Genomic DNA, 24,431 nt, shown 5'->3' with positions numbered 1-24,431 from the left:
ATCTAGTCATGCCAACAAATGGAAATTAATTTTTAATTACCTTTAACAAAATATGAACAAGCCTTTGACTCAAAATATCACATTTGCACCTGCATCGTGAAACACGGATGTTTAGGAAAGAGCAGCAGAATGGTTTTGTGGTTTAGGAATATCAGCACTAACTCTTATTTCATATCAAATAAATTACTATCGATAAATTTATATTTTTAAAGTCTTTAGAAACTTTGAACTAAACATTGATATTGTGTAGTTTGTGATCCTCCATCAGCAGCTGCAGTTTCTCTCAGCTGTATCAGTGCAGTCACTGTGACGTCTGACTGACAGAGGTTTTTGTACGACTCTTTATCACTGTGTGAACACATTGCTACCACTGATACCGTGATAATTCTGACAGTAATAATCTCCTGTATCTTCAGTCTGGACTCCACTGATGGTCAGAGTAAAATCACTGCCAGATCCACTGCCACTGAATCTAGATGGAGTTCCAGTATTACGGCCTCTTATATAATAAATCAGGAGTTTAGGAGCTTCTCCAGGTTTCTGCTGATACCAGGCTAAGTGGTTGCCTAATATTCCTACATCTATATTACACTCTATTGTTGCTGTTTGACTCTGTTGGACAGTTTTAACTTCAGGTTGAGTCAGAGTCACTCCTCTGGATTCTGAAGAAGAGAAAAGAAAAACTATTAGTGTTTAAAACTATTATCATCATATACTTTTACAAAAACACCAAAACCAGAGTCAGTTTTTACATCTTACCTTGAATAAACAGTGCAATGGTCCAGATGAAGATGTTGATTGTGTTCATTGCTGTAGTTTAGTCTTGTGTGATGATGAAGAGTGTGTTCTGTTCTGCTCTCAGTCATGAAGTGTTAAACTCACAGCACTATAAACACTCTCAGAGCACTGAAGCATGTGCTGACAATGCAAAGTGACTCTCTCTATTTAAATCATTATCCTGAAGACTGTAGATCAGACACAAACACATTAATAAACAACTTCCTCATGTTGAGAAATGCCAAGCTATTATACACACATTTCTGAAGAGTCTATTGACAGAATCATACATATTATTGATTCAGTCATTATTAATATTTAAATTGCACTTATTTAACAACTGACGAGGAAACTATTGATTTGAAAACATTAATATTAAATATTGATATATTAATTATATTAAGTTGTAAAACGTTTCATTCTCATATAGCTACCAGTCGTGCTTCATTAAGCACACACACTTCTCAAGATTTGTTAAACATTGTTTTCTTGACAGCATTGCTTTAACTGTGTACAAACATCTGATAAACGTTTGTTTTAAAAAGTGCAGATTCACTCGTAACCAAATGCAACATAGACGTTTCCTAAATGTGTGTTTAATATTTGACAGGGGACATTTGACAGACGTACAGTACGGCAGATGAAACTCTTAAAAATACATCTTCCAGATGAAAACACATCAGATAGCCGTGTGTGTGTGTGTGTTGAGTGTGTGCTATAATGTCATCCATTTGGCCTAAGCTTTTGTCAACACTTTACATTACACACATAAATGCTTATTTTACTAATTTACATAAAGATTTACATAACTGAAGATCATTTTTAGATTTTATTTGTCTATGATGTAGTAGCCTTTTGATCACATAAATGACAGATCTAACATTAAATCTTGTTTGATTGTTACAGGGACCGATTAACACACACAATCAAAGGCTTTGAGTAAGTATACTATAGAAAACAATTATTTAAAAAAACACAGTTAATGACTATGTAAATGGAGTGATTAAAATGAGTGATGTATTGTGAGCACTGAGGATGAGGAGCCACAGCAGAGTCCTGGAAGTGGACGAGACCCTCCATCACTCCACCGCCCTTATTGCCTCATCCGGCCCGATGTTGCTGTGGGCTCTTCATCCTCAGTGAGACCAGAGCCAGCGAGAGGAAGAAGACACAAGTTTGAGGACCTGATCCGGGAGAGAGCGAGAAGCAACAGAGAGGGAGGAGAGACGATGGAGGGAAATGGAGGAGAAGGAACGTAGAGAAAGAGAAAGACGAGAGCGAGAGGACAGACGGGAACGAGAAGACCGAAAGATAGAAGAAAGAAGACATCAAGAAGCAATTGAGAGATAATAAAGGAGAGAGAGGGAGACCAAGGAAAGGAAGTTTCTTTGCCTTCTTGAATTTATTGTCAAAACATAAAATATTTATTTTCTAAAATGTATTTTGTTGGAAAGCATCCTCAAATCAATCACACATTTACATTTCTGTAACCAACAAGCATCAATACTCCAAACCACTGATCTTTTTATACGTATAAGTCATGGTTTGATTTGGTTTTTGGTTCATGTTTCATGTCACTGTCTTGTCATGTGATTCCCTGTTCTAGACTTGTGATCCTGTCATGTGTCTCGTCAATGGTTAATTGTCTTGATTATGTTCACAGGTGTCCCTTGTCTTGTCATTTAGCCTTGTGTATTTAAGCCCTCATGTTTGCCTTGTTCCTTGTCAAGTATTGTCCATGTACCCTTGTTGAGCCCCCCTTGTTGAGCCCCCCTTGTTGAGCCCCCCTTGTTGAGCCCCCCTTGTTGAGCCCCCCTTGTTGAGCCCCCCGTGTCGAGCCCCGTGTCGAGCCCCGTGTCGAGCCCCCTTGTATTTAGTTTATGTTAATTAAACTGCACTTGGGTTCTACAGGCTTGCCTGCAGTGGATCCTTAAAGAATACTTGACCTTCTCCTAAGAACCCAGCAGTGGCCCTCCTGCATCTACGCCAGGGGGATCGTCCCGTGGAGACGTATGTGGAGGAACTCAGTGAACTGTGGACTTTAATGATGCTGCTCTCAAAGGTATTTTTCAGTTTGGTCTAAATGACCATTTGAATTATGTAATACCCAAAAGCAATATTCTATGGATTATTGTGCAATATCTTAACTATGCTCTGTTACTGAGTGGCTCATCATATACTGTGGGTTTTGCAGATGATGAACCCCGCAATCCCACAGTATACACCAAACCTCCCAGCCGGCATTTCAACGTTTAATCAATGTTGAATTATGTTTCGATTTTGCAAATTGAATCAACGTTGATATCAGGACGTTAATTGTTTCACTGTCTTACCTTTCATCATGGAAGAATACAATTGTACATTCAATTACAAACTAGTTTGAAGTTGGAACATGAGTCATGGCAATGCTGACTGAGGCTACGTCTACATTAATCCGGATACATTTGAAAACGGCGTTTTCGTTTATAAACGCTCTCCGTCCACACTAGCGTTTTCAGGCGTTTTCGGACGTTTCAGTGTGGATGAGAAACTTTTGAAAAACGCCTGAAAACGCTAAATTCACCTTTACTGCACATGTGTAAAACCCCACAAAACATCACTGATATGATTCAGATGAAAAAATAAATAATGAAGTTATTGCGCAATTCTTCTGACAGGATAATTTTATTCAGTAAAATATCTCACCATTCACTGATGCGTCCAGGTCGCACGCAGACACCATATGTGTGGTCTAAAATGCGACTGCTCTCAAGTATTACCGCAGGACAGCAAATGTGAGTAAATTCTGTTATCTTTGCAGTGATATGAAGAGTGTGAAATGTAGAATATTTTTAGCAACAGTGTGAAAGTGAATAGCAAATAACAGGCACAATACTGGTATAAACATGAATATCTATTGGTACAATATGCGTCACATGACTAAATTTACGTCATCGTTTTTAAATCCCTCCGGTTTCACAGTCCACACTACAACGGGAAAACGGCGTTTTCAAAAAGCTTCGTTTTCATTAATAAAAACGCCTCAGCCGTCTCAGTGTGGACTGAAGGCCAAAACAGAGAGAAAAAGATGCGTTTTCAAACGAAAGCGTATTAGTGTGGACATGGCTTGAATGTGTGATTAACTGTACATACTGTACACTAAAACATTGTTAACTGTCAAATGACTGGCAGCAATGGCTTAATTACAAACACATTTAATAAAGAGTTAACACATGCTCAAGATTGTAAAACAAGTTTTATTTTGGAAAACAAAACAAAAAAAGTCTAAAAATACTTTCTAAAACAGATGAAAAACATCTCAAACTTTTACTTGCAGCGAAAATGATGTTTTCGATGTAATGTTAAAAACCTGTAGAAGTAGAAATCTAAGTGGAATATTTAAAGACAGTTTTTGTTCAATTACCTTAAATTAAATACAACATTTAATATTTAAAATGAACAGTAAAAAAAGTTTTTTAAATTCTCAATAAAATGTGAAGCCTTGTGCAGTGCTCGACAGAGTCCCAGCCTTCCTCTCGCTCCCTCTTCACTTCTCATCCACTGTCTGCACTATCCTGTATAAATAAAAGCAAAAAACCCTGAAAACTGAATACAAAATAAGTCATGTACAAGATTTTCACTTTACAGTTCAATTACAGTCGGGTAGAAAACAAAGTATACAACACTATCCACTCTAAAACATATTTTTTATGTATTCAGATGTAAATTTACAATATCAACCATTTATTCACAAGCAGTTCTTCAGAGTCCCGAGGTGGAATTGATTTCTTTTTAATATTACTCCATGTGTCAGTTACTATCATCATAAGGTCATGATTTCATCTTTAAAACAGACGAAGAAATCAACAAATGGTGGTGTTGAGCTGAGAGGGTTGTGGTCTGTTGTTCTTTAGCTTATATCTTTCAATGCAGGTTTATATTGTTTCAACAGTTTTCGCCTGACCCCTGGGCCCTCCGTATATATCTGATAATATTTGTGGAGAAACATTACACTGTTTTAATTCAGAATCCTAACTATACATTGTAAATGAAATTAAGTACATTTTTATTAAATTAAGTCAAATCAAAACATTTCACAAAAGGTCAATGAATCCGTACCAGAAGTGATAGTGCAATGTAGCAGCGAAAGAAAAACCCTCCACCAAACTGCCAGTAATCAGCCGGATCCTGGAGAATCTGGAGGGGGAAGAAGAAATGATTCACTGAAAAGTCCTTAAAAAGCAGGATTTTTATTTTATTTTATTATTATTATTATTTTTTTACCATTCCTTTAAACAATCTTAAAATTGATTGTAATTTTACAAACGATTGAAATTTTACAATCGACACGCCCCCCTACCTTTCGACACGCCCATTACTCCAAGCTGCAGCTTGACCGTTACCCCGTGTCCTTAAACGTTAGACTGTTAAGGACTGAAAAATGTTTTCTTACCTGATATCGCCAGTATTTTTACAGACCACGTACGACCTCTTCCTCTGTTCACATTCCAGCTTTTGTTCTTCATTGACATTTCAACTCAAATTCGTTAAGAATAAGAATTTAACAGGCAGATATAAAATAATCCAGGTCTGAAAGAGTAAGCAATGCAAGCAGCAGCTGCTCACACCGACCGACAGTAACGTATGAAGGTATTTTTGGTGCAAATCAACAGTAAACTCCATCCACTGGCCCAAAAACAGAATCCAACGCTGTGGTCGAAGGTATTCAGTGCTTCAGGTATTCAGTCTTTTCTGGCGCTTTCTGAAAAATCACTTTAATTTATTAAACAGTTGATTTCTAATTTTAATTCTGACTCCAAATTTAAATGACTCTTTATTTTTTACTGATTTTCTATCTTAACAGCTTAGAGAACAGATTATGATTTAACAGATGATTTAACAGATCATAAGATTAATTGTGATTTGATCAGAAAACAGCCAGGGAAGCCAGGACAGCTTGATGAAACGTAGCAGGGGCGTTGCAAAGTCCAAAGGGCATCCGATCCCATTCAAACAATCCAAAGGGCGTGGTAAATGCGGTCTTTTCCCGGTCCCCTTCCTCTACCTGCACCTGCCAATATCCGCTTGCAAGATCAAGTGTAGAATACCAGACATATATATATATTCACCTAAAATGTTAATGTACATAATATCTCTATCTATCTATCTATATATATATATATATCTATATATATATATATATATCTATATGTATATATATATATATATATATATATATATATATATATATATATATATAATTAAATAATTTAGGCTACATGTAGCAATATTTCTGTCATAAAAGTTTATTACTAAATATTTCATTATTTCAATAATTAAAACGCTACTCCGGTTTGGGCCAGCTATTTCCAAGCAAAACTAAATATAATCTTCAAACGCATGTTCATTTGTTGTCATGAACAAAATGTTCAACTCAATATTAAATTCCACAGGGGTCTTTTGATCTTTACAACCAGGGTGCGATTTGTGAATACTTTTTTTTTTTTTTTTTAAACCACAGCGCTTCGTACTGCTGTTAAACTAAATAACATTTATAGAAGAATTATGACCTTCAATGAAACAATATCGCAACATTTCGACAAATACATTTATTTGATCTGTTTTTACATTTTAATTCAGAGCGAGATTTTCACTCTTGGCTTGTCCTTTCCTCATTGGGAAGCGCTCACATGATAGCTAAACATGTTTGAGTAGATCCTCTGTATCTCTCGGTTTCATAAAGATTACATAATCAGATAACATTTATTAAATATTTAGACATTTAAAGACTTTAGACATAGCCTATTTCTTATCGTGAATGAACTGAGGCAAGTGGCTTTCGGTTCATTGTTGTGACGCGCAGTTCCCGTAGACAGAGACGACAGACAAACTTTTGTCGTTAGCCTAATATGAATAAAAGTATAGTTTTTAACGATGTAGGCTATACTCTACTCTTATCTGACTGTATGACCGAAAAATTACAGAGTAGCCTATTAAGTTATCTTAGCTGTTATGAGAGAAATAAATCCAAATGAACGCGCCGCCACGTTTGTCAAACACAAATTCAACATGCCAGAATAAAACCCGACTTCAGAACAATGCCTAGCGCCACTCGTCGTGGTGTGCCAAAACACTTAATTATAAACTTCAATAGGCCTATTTAATTAAAAATAATCTCAAAACGCTTTGTGAAATTTTGAAAAGCAGCCACTAGAACCATGAACGCAACTGAAAAGCTGGTTCTGATTTCATTGGTGGTCTATTGAAATGTCCGTCCCCCCTGGCAAATCGCACCTTGCTTAAAACCATGTTGTCAAAAACTGTTTATGTAGGCTATAGGGAAACCCCCCCCCCCCCCCCCCCCCCCAAAAAAAAAAATATATATATAGGCCTATATTTTTTTTAACATAACTGCTTTTGAAATTACGATTGGAATTATTATACAGATGTAACGTCATTCTGTTGTATAATATTTGTTCCTTAGTGTAAAATGAAAATGCATGATAATTTTATTTTATAAATATAAGCAAAAAACTATATGGTGTAACAGAGTTTTAGAACTAGACAGATCTCTCTGCATTAATAATAGGCTTTAAAATGCATTAATAGGCTAATATAAAAATTACAGTAGTCCATGTTTGTTTGAGATTTGAACCCGTGTCATCTAGATGATCGAAACGTAAGTTCTACCACTCGGTCTTGAATTTACTCACTGAGTATGCCCAAACGAATGCCCAAACGTTCGTTTCTCCAGTGTGTGTTCGCTCATGAGTGAGAAACGCTCTTCATTCGGCTCATTCCTCAATAGAACAGTAAAAATAATCAGCTTCATTGCACCACATTTATTTTTGTTTGTTACTTTTGTTATAAGTTTGTTTTTGTTTGTTTTGTTGTTATGGCACTGCTACCCCGGGGAATAGGCTTATGTCGCCCACCGACGTCTAGGCTACAATATGAAATATAGGCTATAATGTTCTCGTCTCTATTTTTAACTTTTGATTCTATTTTTCTGTCCTAAAAAATGTTCTATTCTGTTCACCATAGTTGTAGTATCTCATCCTTACTGTTAATTGACATTAACGCCACTTACATTTCAAAATGCGGCAATTGCTGCTGTTTTGCACAATATCCCTTTGCGCCACCTGGCGGTCATTTCGTGCATGACTTTGAAATGCGACTGGTTTATTTTTTCCGCGGCGGCAATAGGCATTCTGGTTGACTACCTACCGTATTACAGTAAACATTGTGATTGTATAGTGTTTTTCCATAACCTAGTCTGTATTGAATTGACACATATGGACCAGTAAGGTAGGGATAAACTACTGAGAGGGGGAAACCTATGAGGGAGTCTTCACCACAGGGTTGGCCCCCAAGGCCTGTTGCACTTTGGTTCTTCCCTGGGCTCCTCACTGGTCTGTGTGTCCTATTCAGTCCCTGTAGGTGATCTGCAAACTTTACTGTGCAACATCTCCATCTTCCAATGAAAACATCAGTCATAGCAGACATCATAACCCATAGAGGATGGATGAGTGAATGGCCTGTGCTGTAGCATAACATTTAAGGCTGTGAGTGTAGTTAACCAGTGTCCCCCAAAGGAAGGCTGAGACAGTCACTTTCCTTTTGCTCTTAAAAAAAAAAAAAAAAGTCTTTCATCTTTGTTGTAGGTTACTGGGGAAATTAAGCACTCACAGCCCAAATGGTTAACACCTCATCAAGCTGCCCCACGAGTTTACTGACGAGGGGAGGGGCTGCTTCAGAGAAGCAAGTAGACTGAGCAGAAGCTGAGTAACATTGTTAACTTCTCTAAAGTTCTTTTTGTTTTTCCTACACTCTTTTCTCCAGTGTCCATGCTTACCACAGTAATAACAGCTGCCCTCTCTCTTAGGATATTTGCGTTTCTGTTGATTCTCTGTGTTGACTTTAAAGGATGCTGCTGCAATTTTTACTCTTTACTCTTGCCTTGACATCAGAATCTCTTTCCCAAGTTGCTAATCTGTCCAAGTTGTTTTACAGGGTTCTAGTGGACATTGTGAAGTCTAAGAAAGGCAATGCCTTTCTATGTTCTGATAAAAGACCATCAAACCATGTGCGAACAAGCGGACCATTATCATCTAGCACCTTCTCTGAAGTTTCAGCTATCCCACTGTATGCTGCAGCTGACTGACAAAATCTTTCAGTGTACTCACTTACAGTTTCATCCTTGACCAGTCCATGTTTGGTCCAACAATGTTCTTTAACACTCTCAGAACTCCCTCCCTCAGTTCATCTTTTCTGGCATGTTGTAAATCAGAATTGTTTACAACACTTTCAAAATCATTGAATTCTGACTCATTCTGAGTCAAGATCTGTGATATTAGCTGGGTGACTTCAGCTAGAGACATATAATAGAGTATATCATAGGGGTGGCTCCAGCCTGAGAAGGGGGAGGACACCGGACAACCGGACAGAGACGGCAGAGCGGACTCTGCCAAGGGAAAGACACGGCCTCACCGCAGGGAACTGGTCGTGGAGGAATACGCATATGGGATCGCCGCAGGGATCACCACATATGGAACCCAGCCTAGCACAGGTTACACAAGCATACGAGCACTAGGCCTGGCGTCAGACCCTCCGCAACGTCTCGCTGATCGCGCCGTCACACCAACACTGAAGGCAGAGAGTCTGAAGGGTCTTCAACATTATTAGAGTCTTGTAGATCTGAAGTCAAACAGAAGCTTGGCTCCGAAGTGAAAGACAATGTGTGTGTGCGCCCGCTCCCTGTTTATACTCGCGCTGCGCGTGACGCGTTTCACGCACGCCAACGTTCATTGGCTCGTTCTGTTGACACTCGAAGATGATAGGGCTCCCTGAAGTGATCCCAATTATGTCGTCACGTCATCGTAACGTTGAACGTGAGCGACTGATAGGGAACTCAGTTATGTAAAAGACATGTGACCCTCTAGTGGTGAATTTTGTAAGTGCAACTAAAGATATTGACTTTCCTACAGTAATAATATAAGTTTTAATATAATCAGTTTTGCAGGGAGCACCACTCACATTTCTCCACATTAGATTGTGTTTCATGTTTACTTACATCATAATAAATAAATAAAGTCTGTGAAAGTTTTGATATTGTGTAGTTTGTGATCCTCCATCAGCAGCTGCAGTTTCTCTCAGCTGTATCAGTGCAGTCACTGTGACGTCTGACTGACAGAGGTTTTTGTACGACTCTTTATCACTGTGTGAACACATACTGACTGTTGATGGTGTGTCTACTCAGACAGTAATAATCTCCTGTATCTTCAGTCTGGACTCCACTGATGGTCAGAGTAAAATCACTGCCATAGTTAGTTCCACTGCCACTGAATCTAGATGGAGTTCCAGTATAACGGCTGCTTATCCAGTAAATCAGGAGTTTAGGAGCTTCTCCAGGTTTCTGCTGATACCAAGACACACAGTCACTACAGCTAGAAAGCGGCGGACTGGTTTTACAGCTGATCGTAACAGTTTCTCCTTGTTTGACGGGTTTTATTGCTGGATTCTGAGTCACTGTCACTTGTCCCCAGATCTCTGAAATTAGACAGTTTAGTCATTAATGGTTATTGGACTGTAAATGAGATGTGATTGTTTATTTTGCAAAAAATTTATACAAAATATTTACCCTGAATGCAGAGAGTCAGAGTCCAGATGAAGATGTTGATTGTGTTCATTGCTGTAGTTTAGTCTTGTGTGATGATGAAGAGTGTGTTCTGTTCTGCTCTCAGTCATGAAGTGTTAAACTCACAGCACTATAAACACTCTCAGAGCACTGAAGCATGTGCTGACAATGCAAAGAAGTGGGCAGGATTTACAACAGCTTGTGCTGATAATGTATATAGCAATGCATAATTAATGCATTAAAAATACTTTTATAATCCAATATGTATGAAAGCTTTAAATAAAGTGTTACTGATATTGTTTTCTAATGATTTAATCTAAAACTAGAGCAGCATTATTCCTATGCTGTGAATGTGCAGTGCAGTGTGTGTGTGTGTGTGTGTGTGTGTGTGTGTGTGTGTGTGTGTGTGTGTGTGTGTTGTGTTTGTCTCCTGCAGCTGGTCCCACAGTGAAGCCCTCAGTGTCTCTGCTGCCGCCCTCTTCTCTGCAGATCTCTGGAGACTCAGCCGCACTGCTCTGCCTGCTCAGCTCTTACTCTCCACAGGGGGCGCTGGTGAGCTGGACACTGGACGGGTCAGAGGTCACCGAGGGGGTTCTGACCAGCGCAGAGAGCAGCACGACGGCCGCTTTAATTGTTACATAATCATTACATTTATAGACAGTGGTGTAAATATATATGAAAAAGTTATGAAAATCATAATTAATACATGATCACAAATCAAGAATCAGTGTGTTGTTAATAAATGTTAATATCATAGTGTGTTTGTTCATTGTTCATACATGTTTATATTAAAGTGTATTTGTTAATTTTATAATAAAAACTCTTGGTTGAATGTGTGTTTCACTGCCAGTTTCTGCCCAGCCGACTCTCAGCCAGATCTGTCTTACAGTGCCTGGGCCAGACCTGGGCCATATCAGTCAATAAGAGTCGCTTTACAGGGTGTGGGCCACATCTGGGCCAGAGGAAGCTCTGTGTGTCCATGTTCAGTGTGTTGGGCCAGTTTTGGGCCGGGGACCCAGCCAGAAGTGGAGGTGGGCCAGGCAAAGTTTGCTCTCTGGCCTGCTGTTATCAACTCAAGAGTGAACCAGAATCATGTTGCTCTAGTGATGGAGAAACAAAGCTTTTAGAAACCATTGAACCGATTGATTTGCATAATGATTCACTGTATTGAAGCTCTGGAAACGCCACACGCTGGTCAGAACAGCGGAAACTCAGCATAAAAACACCTTTTACACACCAAATGCAAATGTTTTAATTTAAAGTCTAATCTATTCAATGCAATTACCAAATCATCTAATACCAGTAAATATGAAATGTCTTTATAATATGTGTTAGTTTATTAAATTGAAGGGCTTGTTTTGTTTGTTTTATGGAGAGCTTGGTAATCAGACCAATTAGACACTTTTAACTACAACTTCTTTTTTATTATAAAAATGTGTCAATAAACATTAATATTTAAAAAACTGATCTGAGATCAGGTGAAATGAAATAGACAGTGGTTCATGGGTTCACAGAGATCATCGCCCCCTAGTGACGAACCAGTGACATTTGGAAACAGTGATGACATGAAGCCAGTGCTGCCAGATTTGGGCAGTTTTGAGTTTGATTGTGCTGGTAAAAATTGGTTTGGCGGTTTTCAAACACCTACATTTTATAGACTAATTGGTTAATAAACAAAACTCAAGTGTGCATGTAGTCCATAAAATCAGTCATCATGATGTGTAAATACACCGGCCCACTGCAGATCTGATTCAGCCAATCAGAGATCAGCAATCAGACGTGATCATTCATGACTGACGGGTTTATAGTGAGATCATTTGTAGCTGTATATTCGAGTGATCAGTGTGTCAAAGTGGCATAAATATACAGTTGTATCTACAGTAAAGAGTGGGAGAGTGACCCAACTCTCTAAACGTGGATTACACCTGGTGGGACTCGAAGGCTCTTTATGAATATAACTGTAACTCTGAGAGCACAGTTGAATGGCTTCATTGAAATGGAGTATGGGACTATGACTCCTGTCCATCATCATGTGCACACTGGCCTGATCAGGACATCTGCAACTTCTAAACCGTCCAGACTGCGCTCTACTCGTCCCGACCGCTGCTGGAAGAGGTTTCAATCATTCATCAGTTTTGGCTGTGCTAATTTCTGTTATGATCTACAATGTGCACTTCAAGAAAGAAGTTCTGTTTAAAGTTAAAGCGCAACACAAAGGTAACCGCATTATTATTATTGAAGTTATTTTTCTGAACACGAATGACACATTTTCAGCTTTTAATGTGTGTGTGGCTTTTAAAGTCTGTTAATTTCTAGAAATGAAGTTCACCCGCAGGGGAACCGCCTAACTCATCTGCAAACTCGACCGGAAGAAACAAGCGTCTTTTAGAGGAAATGTTCAAATACTTCAATACTGTACTGAAGTAGATTTTTCAGATATTTTTACTTTACTATTTATTTTTGTGCCGACTTTTTACTTTTACTCCTTGCATTTTTAATATGAATATCGGTACTTTCTACTCCTTACATTTTACAAAATTGGCTCATTACTTTAGTTTCAAATCATTTCAGTGGAGTTACCGTTATTATTTTTCGCGTCATCAACCCTTCACAGGGAGTTTGACTGACAGGCGATCTGACCAATCATAATCCGCCATTTTGTCTGACAAAGCAGTCAGAAGAGTTAGTAGATTAACATTGGAGGATTTAAACTTGAAAAACAAAGTGTACCAACGTCTTTCCACAGTTAAAACAACATTCCTTCTGATGTTCATTGATGTTTATTTGATGCTATAAATGAACTAGAACAGGGGTGTCAAACCGGTTCCACGGAGGGCCTAGTGTATGCAGGTTTTTGGTCTTTCCCTTCAATTAGTGCCCAATTAAGACCTAGACTACCAGGTGAGGGGAGATCTTAGCCAATTAGTGACCTACTCAATCAGTTTGGTTCAAGGTAAAAGAGAAAACCTGCATACACTAGGCCCTCCGTGGAACCGGTTTGACACCCCTGAACTAGAAGGAAGAGATGATCGGTTCTTGAGCAGCTTTAACTGAGGCTCTACAGAGATCTGTCAGACACATTAAAGGGTCAATTCAATGTCAATTGGTCAATTGGATGGGAATATACGTTGCACTTGACGCACCACTACAAGATGACAAGACAGATTCGGAGGCATTCATTCGTGGAAAAATCATTACATACATGTAGATTCCTTTAAATGTTAAGATTAAATAAGAGAAACTGATCTGTGAATTCTCACTGAATCACAATTGAATTCATATCTTGCTACTCAGTCAGAATCGTATTAACCTGGAGTCCCAGTCTCTGTCACAATAATCATATAGGATATGTGATGTTTTAGGCCTATTGGCAGACATCCATTTAAAATGCAGGCAATGGCTTATAAAGAACCTTTTCTCCAAATCCACTTCAGTTTCTCAGCTTGCACTCTAGTAACATTTGTGTGGTCCAGGAAGCTTTGCATAAAAAATTGTTGTCATTCGCAAGGCTACTTTTACTTTTATACTTTAAGTCAATTTCCAAGCCTGTACTTTGTTACTTTTACTTGAGTAAAGAAGTTAAATCAGTACTTCTACTTTTACCAGAGTATTTTTTTATCACAAGTATCTGTACTTCTACTTGAGTACGGGAAGTGAGTACTTTTGCCATCTCTGCTTTTATAGAGATATTATCTTGCTAGAGAATATTTTCCTTTGGAAATAAAGGAAGTGTTGAAGTGCCCAGAGAAACTCTCTTGCTGACAGATAGGGAACTCAGTAATATAAAGATCTGTCCTCTAGTGGTGAAGGATGGAAGTGCAATTAAAGTGATTGACTTTCCTACAGTTCGATTACATTGTAGTGGCAAGTTTTACAGGAACAAGCACCACTCACATTTTCTCCACATTTGTGTCCAGTTTAGTAAGAGATATAAGATTGTGTTACATGTTTACTTACATCATAATAAATGAATAAAGTCTGTGAAAGGTTTGATATTGTGTAGTTTGTGATCCTCCATCAGCAGCTGCAGTTTCTCTCAGCTGTATCAGTGCAGTCACTGTGACGTCTGACTGACAGAGGTTTTTGTACGACTCTTTATCACTGTGTGAACACTGGACCACTGTGATAACTCTGACAGTAATAATCTCCTGTATCTTCAGTCTGGACTCCACTGATGGTCAGAGTAAAATCTCGTCCAGTATTTGCTGTTCCACTGCCACTGAATCTAGATGGAGTTCCAGTATTACGGGTGTTTATATATTTAATCAGGAGTTTAGGAGCTTCTCCAGGTTTCTGCTGATACCAGTTTAAGTAGCTGCTGTATATTCCTACATCTATATTACACTCTATTGTTGCTGTTTGACTCTGTTGGACAGTTTTAACTTCAGGTTGAGTCAGAGTCACTCCTCTGGATTCTGAAGAAAAGAAAAGAAAAACTATTAGTGTTTAAAACTATTATCATCATATACTTTTACAAAAACACCAAAACCAGAGTCAGTTTTTACATCTTACCTTGAATAAAGAGTGCAATGGTCCAGATGAAGATGTTGATTGTGTTCATTGCTGTAGTTTAGTCTTGTGTGATGATGAAGAGTGTGTTCTGTTCTGCTCTCAGTCATGAAGTGTTAAACTCACAGCACTATAAACACTCTCAGAGCACTGAAGCATGTGCTGACAATGCAAAGTGACTCTCTCTATTTAAATCATTATCCTGAAGACTGTAGATCAGTCACAAACACATTATCAAACAACTTCCTCATGTTAAGAAATGCCAAGCTATTATACACACATTTCTGAAGAGTCTATTGACAGAATCATACATATTATTGATTCAGTCATTATTAATATTTACATTGCACTTATTTAACCACTGAAGAGGAAACTATTGATTTGAAGACATTCATATATATATTAACCCTCTACTGCAAAACATTTTGATGGCACATGATAAAAATTATTCCACATCATTTCTTGGCTCATTTGGGAACATTTTATCGATTTATTGATCATTTTCCCTCCTCAATTTCTGAACATGCAAAATAAAACACATATTTTTTATGTACAGTTCATGTCCTTTTATATAAGACTATTAAAGAAAATAATCTTGCCTTCTTCTCACACCATGTGCTCCTGTGACCATGTGTCAGAAAAGGACTGTGCTTGATAGCGACTCCCAAACCTTATTGGCCTGTTCTTTGATACTTTTTTAACCCTTCTAACTGGTTGCAATAATTTAAAGAAACATGTACAGAACATGATGTACTGAGGGCTTAAGAAAACTTTATATAAAATATATATTTTATGAAACATGTTGAACTAAAACTGGTAGAAATTAAATAAATCTAAACAAGTTGAGGTTGAGGTTGATATCTCAGAGAAATCTGCTTTCAGTGAGAGTTAGTTCGGGCGCAGTCCTGGATCTGTGATTTGCCGTAGAGTTTTTCTCTCTCAAATATTACTAGCACACACACACACACACACACACTTTATTACACACATACAAACCTCACTCTGACATCCATACCAACACACCCACACAATTATCACTGCATAATTTATCCAACTGGCTCAATAATATGCCGAAGCAGAAAACAGGAATAAAGTGGGTATTTGCTTTATAGGCCAAACTTGAAAAAATGGCACCATCTGGTAAAATATTTTAAAAATTACAACAGAATGAAAGCCTGTTAACAAATATTGCATAATTGTATAGTTAAATGGCCCTGGGATTTTTTTTTTTTTGCAATGCGGACATTTGTGTCCAAGTCGTTCAGTGCTATTGTCCATATGACTTAATTTTAAAAACTATATTTATTCCAATAAATTAATTAATTTTTCTTTCTTTGTGTTTTTTAGTTATCAAGTTGAATATTTTCGTAACTTAATATTTTCTATAATAAAATTAATTTCATTGGACTTCACCATAAATTGATTTTACAAAGCTCATTTTAAAGTGTATATCAGACGTGTCAGACGTGACCCGCCCACGCCTGCAGCAACGGAAGAACAAGCCCGGGCAAATCCTTCACTCTCGTCTGTTCCAGCTTCCAGAAGTTTATTCCAACAGGGTTTTCCACGGAGCCGGATAATTTATACTTCACGTATGTAAGTAACTCTTTGTATTGTTAAAAGTTAGATTTTACCCTAATTAACGTGTTTGTGTTGCGCAATCTGCAAAAGTATCGCTCTGTTTCCTACAAACTTTTGTGACCGCCAACTTCGAATGTGCTCTATCTCAAACAGTTTGTTAACTTGAGCCACACACTGTATAAATCTACGTGTGTGTGCGTTGAATAAGTAATGATGTCTTTGTGTGATAGTTCAATGTTTCAGAGGTGTTTGTAACTTCTTCAAAAGCATTGTCTTGGCTTCGACAGAGTTTGGCAGTGGACTCACGGACACACAGACGCACGGACACACACGAAGCCACAGCTAGCTGAGTGATTATCATCGGCTGGAGATTAATGTGCCACTGAAGGAAGTGTTGCCAAGTCTCCTGGTGTGGCAGAATTTAAGGAAAGATGGCCTGCCCTCTTCCAACCATTCCAGTTAAGTGACTTATCATTCAGTTTTTCCTGACACTACTCACTTCTGAGAACTTTATGGAAATTGTGACTTGGATATGAGATAGTAGATTCACTTTTTTGCTTTGCATAAAGTTCAAATGTTGCTAATCTTTAAACCCCCTTAAATAACAGTCAAACATTCGCTGTCCTACAGGTGAACAAGGAGTTCTGGAGATGTACTGCGGTTCCCCTGGACGTTTCTGTCACAGCTGGACAAGCACAGCCCAAAGCTCCTCGAGCTCTCGAGGGCCAAGAGGAGCAACTGGTCAACGCATCAATAACTCGTTGATGGAGCTGATACAGACTGGGCTAAAGTGGGTACAAAGTTAAAATGTACAATATTAATCAATTGAGTAGTTTGAGTTTCAGTTATCTTGCTTATCTGGGTGTTTTTTTTTGCTTGTTTGTTAGTTAGACAGTTTTTTTTTTAAATAGACTCAATTGTTATTACTATTATTATATTATAATAAAATATAAAGATAAGCTAACACAGACCCACAGTAATGATGGCATTACAGGGTCGGAGTGAATTTGCCAACAAAAGTAATGTATTGATTATTGTTGTATTAACTAGGACCCAAGTGCCAGTGCAGTGAAAAAGAGCGATGTCCCTCTGAGATGAGACGCCTCTGTGAGTGTAGAGGAGAGAGTGGACAGGAGCTCATCTCTGATTACTGGGTCGGTCTGGTGAACTGGTTTAAATTGTGCGGACTGTTAATGTGAACTGACTGAACCAGCATTTGGCATGTAGTGGTGGAGGATTTGTTTTTCATCAACAAATGAGATTGTTTGTCTTAAATACTTCATCTTTTATCTCAAAGGGGGCTGCAGATACCACTGTTCATGAGGACCTGGGAATGAAGAATATGAGCATCTATGTCTGCCGTGAGCCAGATGCAGTAGGAATCATCATTGAGGGAATACCAGTCCTTACCAATCTTGGAAATCTTCCTTGATGACTTTGAGACTAAGGCCCCATTTACACTGCATGGTTCAAGTGACCCAGTTCCGATTTTTTCCTCTCATGTGGCACAGATCGGATATGACCGGTGAACGTGTAAGCAGGAAAAAACCACATGGATTCAGATTTTCTCAGATCGGATTCAGGCCTCACTCATATGTGGTAATAAATCGGATATGAATCGGATACGTGCATTTGCGTCTGCCATGTAAGCAGACAAATCGGATATTCCCCAGTAAATGCGAGTCGTACGTCATTAAAAAAGTGACGTCAACTCAGGTGGACACCAACTGCGATCACATGACTTATTAATGGTGCGATGGAGGACGAAGGCTCAACACAGTGGAGTAATTTTTCTCTACACCTTACGAGAGCATTGTTTTGCTGACCTTTGAAAATAGCAAAAGCAAAACACTGGATAATTATATAACACTGGATTACCCGAATCCGCAGCCAAAAACAAATCATCCACCCGCCACTCATTTAAGTATCCGTACCCGATGGTCAAAGTTATTATTCTTATGTGTTGTTGTCTTACGCGTGAGGATAAATGGATGATCATCACCTTCAACAGCGGACTCAAGGCGACGGTTGATGCGCGCATCTCTAATGGTGACATGTACACTGATGAATGAGCGCTGCTTTTAACCCTCTGGGGACCAAGAATGCGCCGGCGCGTTTTGCTCGTTTTTTTTTTTTAGCAGTGAAAATAAACACTAAATGCTCTGTTAATTTTGATCTTTCATTTTCGTGTAATACATCAATCGATCCTGTTCAGTTTCTATTTTTTTTCTGTATACTCACAATAAAAATAAAGTGTTTTGCTTTTTGACAAATAAAGAAAAATTAACATGATGCGATTTCTCCCTTCTCTCTGTCAGTAAACTCCCATTTGAAACGCGTTCGAAAATGATCTATAACTCCGCGAAAATTCAGTCAAACAGGCAAACAGACCCACGGGCATAAAGCTTGAGATCGCATCTGTTAAATGAAGTCATTTATATAAAAAACAAATATTCTCAGCTTCTGTAATCTGTATAAAAAGAGAGCGAATCCAGTCGAGCTCATTACGAGCTCATTCACAGTAATGTGACCACTCCCCGCAGAGCGCGTGCTATTCAAACGCAAATTCTGAGGGGTGTGAAACGCCCACATCAGCTGTAAACAAAGCGCGTCGCGATCGAGTGAGGCATAATATAGCCTACCTTATGGAGAAAAGATTCCTCAGAACAGTGCTGATATGAGGAGCAATATCTCCTGATATGAGGAGCAGATCCCGCTGAGTAGTGAGGTAGGCTGTTTTCTTTTCTCACGTGTGGAATAACGTTATGGAATAACGTTAGTGTAGGCCTATGCAAACCGCAAAAAGATGAATCGCATTTCTATAATATGACTCGCCTTTCTGTGAGATGAATGTAGGGGACATATTTGTAAAGACTGTTTAGCCTAAATATGAATCGTGCGTCTGTGTGTGAAAGAATAAACTGCTTTGCTATAGCCTACTGAGATGAGTAAAAATCGAATGGAATAATATTGTTATGTTGAAATAAAATGTATTTGTATAATCAACGTATTAAACTGCAAAAAAAAATACTATTTTTGTCAAAAATAAATTCATAGACTAAGATGTTAGATGTTCCAATGTTGGCTATATTCAAACTAATGAATACATATGATAAAATGTAGGCCTATAATCTTTTTTTTTTATATATAGGCTATATATATATAAAGAAAGAGTACAGTTGAAATATTGTTGAAATTGTAATTATTGTTGTAATTGTAACATTTTTAATAAAATAGTAAAACATATTTACAAGAGAGATGTAAGCGAAATCTTAAATGGTCAATATAAGTCTTCTAAATACATCTTTTGTCCTTCCATTGTGGCTCAGTCAGTGTCACACCTGAATGAATGGCTAATTATGCAGAGTCATTATTCAGAGTGGGTGGGACACCTTAATCTAAGGTGTAAACTACTCCTCCCCCTCGCATATTGCCTTTCCAAGCAAAACCTGTTTTACACCATTTAAATCAATGTATTTTTTTTTGTGAACGATAAAGCAAGACTATTTTTACATCATTTTAAAGCTAGAACTAAAAGGGAAAACATCCATTAGTCAAAAGTCTTGTGGACACATATTTAATATGTGTTTTGTGTTCTTAATTCAGCAACTTTCATTTTAATTTTTTCCAATAACCACGCATAAACATTATTCTCTTAAAAATACAAACATCTACATACACGTTGCTCACATATTATGGTAGCCCTGTTTGTGCTATATAGAGTGAATTTACACCTTTGCCATTAACATGTTTATAATTAACTGAAAAAAGCACAAATGTCAAGGCATGTCAGAACATCTCAAGGACCCCAAAAACAGCTTGGTCCCCAGAGGGTTAAATGAACATTTCTTTAAAACAAAATTTATTTGACAGAATTTAATTTTCTTAATGGCATAAACAGGCTTTACTCCCTTGAAACTTATACTGGAATGGTACATGCTCATATTAGAGAATGCAGTTAGATATTTTCGTTAATAATGATTTATCATATCCACCTGAAATTAATCAGAATGTTATTTTTATTAGCCTACTTGACCCGCCCGATCCGCGGATTATCCACAGAGCCCCCGCGGATATAACCGCGATCCGCGCATCACTATAATAATTTTGTCTGCTTCTGCATCCATTGCATATCAAGCTGTTTTACTTCATTTGTTTTAGCAGTGTATAGTGTAAATGCAAATATCGGATACGGGTCACTTTTAAAAGATGATGTAAGCGGGTCGTCTAAAAAATCGGATATAGTCAACAAATCAGAATTGAGCATCAAGACCTGCAGTGTAAATGCAGCCTAAGAGCTCTAGTGTGCTGGACTATATCAAATAATAGAGTTTTTGCACCTTTTGTTGATTTGTAGTTTAATTCTTAGAAATTATTTATTTCAACATTTATTTATTTAATATTTATGTTAACATTTATCAGTATTCATGTTATATTAACTAACCTCTCCTAGGGAACCAGCGGAGCCTGAGCCGGCCCTGCATTCATGGCTGGACTGGCCATTGGGCATACCTGGCATTTTCCCAGTGGGCCGACGTGCTTTTTGGGCCGATACATCTCATACTCATACATACTTTTTTTTAATTTTTTTTTATTTTTTTTAACGGCCCATCAAATTTGTACATCGGCGGCCCATTCGTTTTGTTTTGTTTTGTTTTGCTTAATTGGCGGCGCTGGGTTTGTGCTGGTGTAATGCATTGGTCAAAAAAAGTCAGTGTTAGTTTTTTTTTTCTGACAGACCAGCCCATGAAACACGTAGATCAGCGGCCCATTGGCTCTTTTCTTGATTGACAACCCCAATCCCAATCACAACTTTAAACGAGTGAGCGAGCGTGCAGCAGTGTCAGTGTGTATCTGTCAAAATAGTCAGCGAGATGGAGAAGAAACGCAAGGAATGTGCAGAGAAATAGCGTGAAAAAACAGAAACAGGCCCTTAAAGCAGACACTGTAAACTGTGTCAAAATATATGTTTTCTGACCTTCATCAGCTCCAGCGGCAGAGGAGGATCAGGAGAGAGACGAGAAAGTGTAGAGTCCACGGTAAGCAGAACTACTTTCAAAACACTTAGGCCATGTCATGAGTGTAGGAACCCATAACCCAGTTACAGATTATTTCCACATCTGCATAGTTGACGATTACCGCAATTCACTAGAAATGTAATGAGACGCGTTTGTAAACCATGTTTTCCGCCAAAATAAAAACTTGATGCAGTTTGCGTCAAAATAAAAGATGATGTGCTTATCTCTTTCAAGTATAGAAATTGGTACAACACTAATTATGAAAGTTTCCTTTATTTTTTAGTGCATTTGTTTTACAAAATATGGCTATTACTGTCATTGGATTAATATTATAACTATTATTATGTAGTAGGTGTAATGTAAATAGACACTGTAACTAAAAGAGGTTTGAATTTTTCTTTGTTTAATTTGCACACTGAATATGGGTTGGAGCTTTTAATTTTGAACTCTCAAAGTGCACCAGATTGATGAATTTAACATTAAAATGCACAAAATTTTCTCACAGGGGGGGCATGCCCCCGAACCCCCCTAGAAGGACCGAGGTCCCACCACCACAGTTTTAACAAAAATCCTGTAAGAAACACGGGTATTGCTATGCCAATGCAGCTTATAGCTTGTTTCAGGATTCATCACTGGAGTATAGTTCAACTGTATTAATAAATGTCAAATTTTTACTTATTTCATCTGTTAACTCTCACTCGTTCCTATACTCACTCATTACCTGTTATTATTGGATTTAATTAATAGGAGTTGGTATGCATATAATTAAGGGCGTGCAAAGATGGGTGGTGTTTATGATCATATAGTGGGCCAGTCTGGGCCAAAATGCCCGGGCCGATTTTTTGTCCCAGTCCAGCCCTGCCTGCATTTGAGGAAGAAACACACATGAATGACAAACTAATATTAGTCAATGAACAATAAACTGGGTTAATGTATTTTAGCATAAAGAAAATCTTATATCATATTTACCTTTAAGGTCTTTAGAAACTTTGAACTAAACATTGATATTGTGTAGTTTGTGATCCTCCATCAGCAGCTGCAGTTTCTCTCAGCTGTATCAGTGCAGTCACTGTGACGTCTGACTGACAGAGGTTTTTGTACGACTCTTTATCACTGTGTGAACCATCTAGTGCTGCCCGGCCAGTGATAACTCTGACAGTAATAATCTCCTGTATCTTCAGTCTGGACTCCACTGATGGTCAGAGTAAAATCACTGCCAGATCCACTGCCACTGAATCTAGATGGAGTTCCAGTATTACGGTTTGTTGCATAATATATGAGGAGTTTAGGAGCTTCTCCAGGTTTCTGTGAGTACCAGGCTAAGTAATTATTATTATACACATTACTGCTGGTTTTACAGTTTATTCTGACTTCTTCTCCTGGTTGAACTGCTGGTATTGATGGACTCTGAGTTACAGTATACTGTCCTCTACACTCTGAAAGAAAACACAAACAAAAATGAAAATGATGTACCGTAAAACTTCAAATAATAGCCCGGGCTTTTATTTTCCCAAATCGCCGAACTGCACCGGCTTGTATTTGAGACAGGCGTCTATAAGAGACAGGCCTTTAATTCAGTGTTGATGTTGTTCATTGAGTGTAGCATATCCATAGAATTTAGGCTGACAGACAGAAAGCATGACAGTAAGAGTTTACCACATTATATTACGTTTTATTTATAATTCAAATGGGTTTAACAAATCAGTTAATGTAAGAATTACATTATATTGCGTCGTGTAACGTCTAGGACAACTCGAGGTAGCAGTAACGTTATCACACACCGGTCGCGCACTTGCTCAGTTTATGGCCAGCAATATTTTTTATGTTTAAGGACATTATGGAGTTAATATAATGTCTGTACTGTACTATGTTATGATTGTACTGTACAATTAAATACAATCGTTGCCAAGTCTGCAGTCTGAACACTTTACCTCAGAGCGTCCGTTAACTGAATGAATAGATAATATAATAATACCTCGAGTTGTCATTGACGCAGTGTGGCGCTTCTCGTCTTGTGCGAGATTATTGGCAGCATAAAAAAAACATTCATTACTATCATCTTCACCGCGATACACCTCAACTACAAGTTCATTGGCGAATTCCTCCTCGTCGCTCCCGTCCACTTCTCCCTCTCCGCCTTGCTTGCACTAACAGCTCCCGAGCGCACGGCTCTCTTGCGTGCGCAATCTGCACCATAGAACTGGTTTAAAAAGATGATCTGACAGGTTTTAGAAGATTAAATACAAACCGAAACAAAAAAACAGACCAGGCCTCTATTTGAGACCGGCGTTTATTTACCCAAACCTGTCGTCACACCGGGCGTTTAAAAGAGACAGGCGTCTATTTGGGACTCGGCTATTATTTGAAGTTTTACGGTATATTTAACATTTTAAGAGAATTAACAATTATTGTAAAAACTGTATTACACAAACCTTGAGCAAACAGTACAATTTCGATGTCAGATTAGAACTTTTGAAAATTATCTTAAGTGCGCTGGGTATGGTAACCCCCTGGTTCGATTTGGGACATAAAGAGACCTTAGACGAGGAGGGCACACCAACAGTATAGGAAGATCCACACGAACTGAGCACCAATTCAAGATAACTCTCGAGGTTGAAACTAGAATCACCTACTGGTATCCATGGGACAACGTGTGGATCTAACCCACTCCAAAACAAGTCCATTAATTGAACCTCACTACAGGTGGCAAGGTGGCTGTAGAGCAGGAATTCCTCCATGTATGTGTGGCGAACAGTAGGTTTATTACGGAAAGAGGTTTAAAGAAGAGTCGACTACGCCACCCTGGTCACTAAACCAGAGAAGTATCCTAATGAGGACACACAGGTTTGGTGTTTCCCTTACACAAAGGATTGGAGACGTGGGTATAAGAAAATACAAAAATATTCTTTATTGGACAAATGTAAAATATT

The 24,431-nt window shown here is 38.2% G+C and overlaps 2 long non-coding RNA genes across 2 annotated transcripts; both read right to left on the bottom strand.

Moving 5' to 3' along the window:
• Positions 1–3,999: 3,999 nt before the first annotated feature.
• LOC311071400 lies at positions 4,000–5,143 on the bottom strand. Its single transcript, XR_014603823.1, has 2 exons — positions 4,876–5,143; positions 4,000–4,331 (listed from the first exon to the last, which is right to left on the bottom strand). It is a non-coding gene; the product is annotated as an uncharacterized lncRNA (long non-coding RNA).
• A 4,848-nt stretch (positions 5,144–9,991) lies between these two features.
• Positions 9,992–10,520, bottom strand: LOC311071469. Its single transcript, XR_014603853.1, has 2 exons — positions 10,397–10,520; positions 9,992–10,305 (listed from the first exon to the last, which is right to left on the bottom strand). It is a non-coding gene; the product is annotated as an uncharacterized lncRNA (long non-coding RNA).
• Between the last annotated feature and the right edge of the window lie 13,911 nt (positions 10,521–24,431).

The sequence above is a fragment of the Abramis brama genome (assembly GCF_963993115.1).
Source record: "Abramis brama genome assembly, chromosome: 20".
NCBI lineage: Eukaryota > Metazoa > Chordata > Actinopteri > Cypriniformes > Leuciscidae > Abramis > Abramis brama.
Note: the sequence above shows the minus strand (reverse complement) of the source record. Positions and strands in the feature narration are given on the sequence as shown.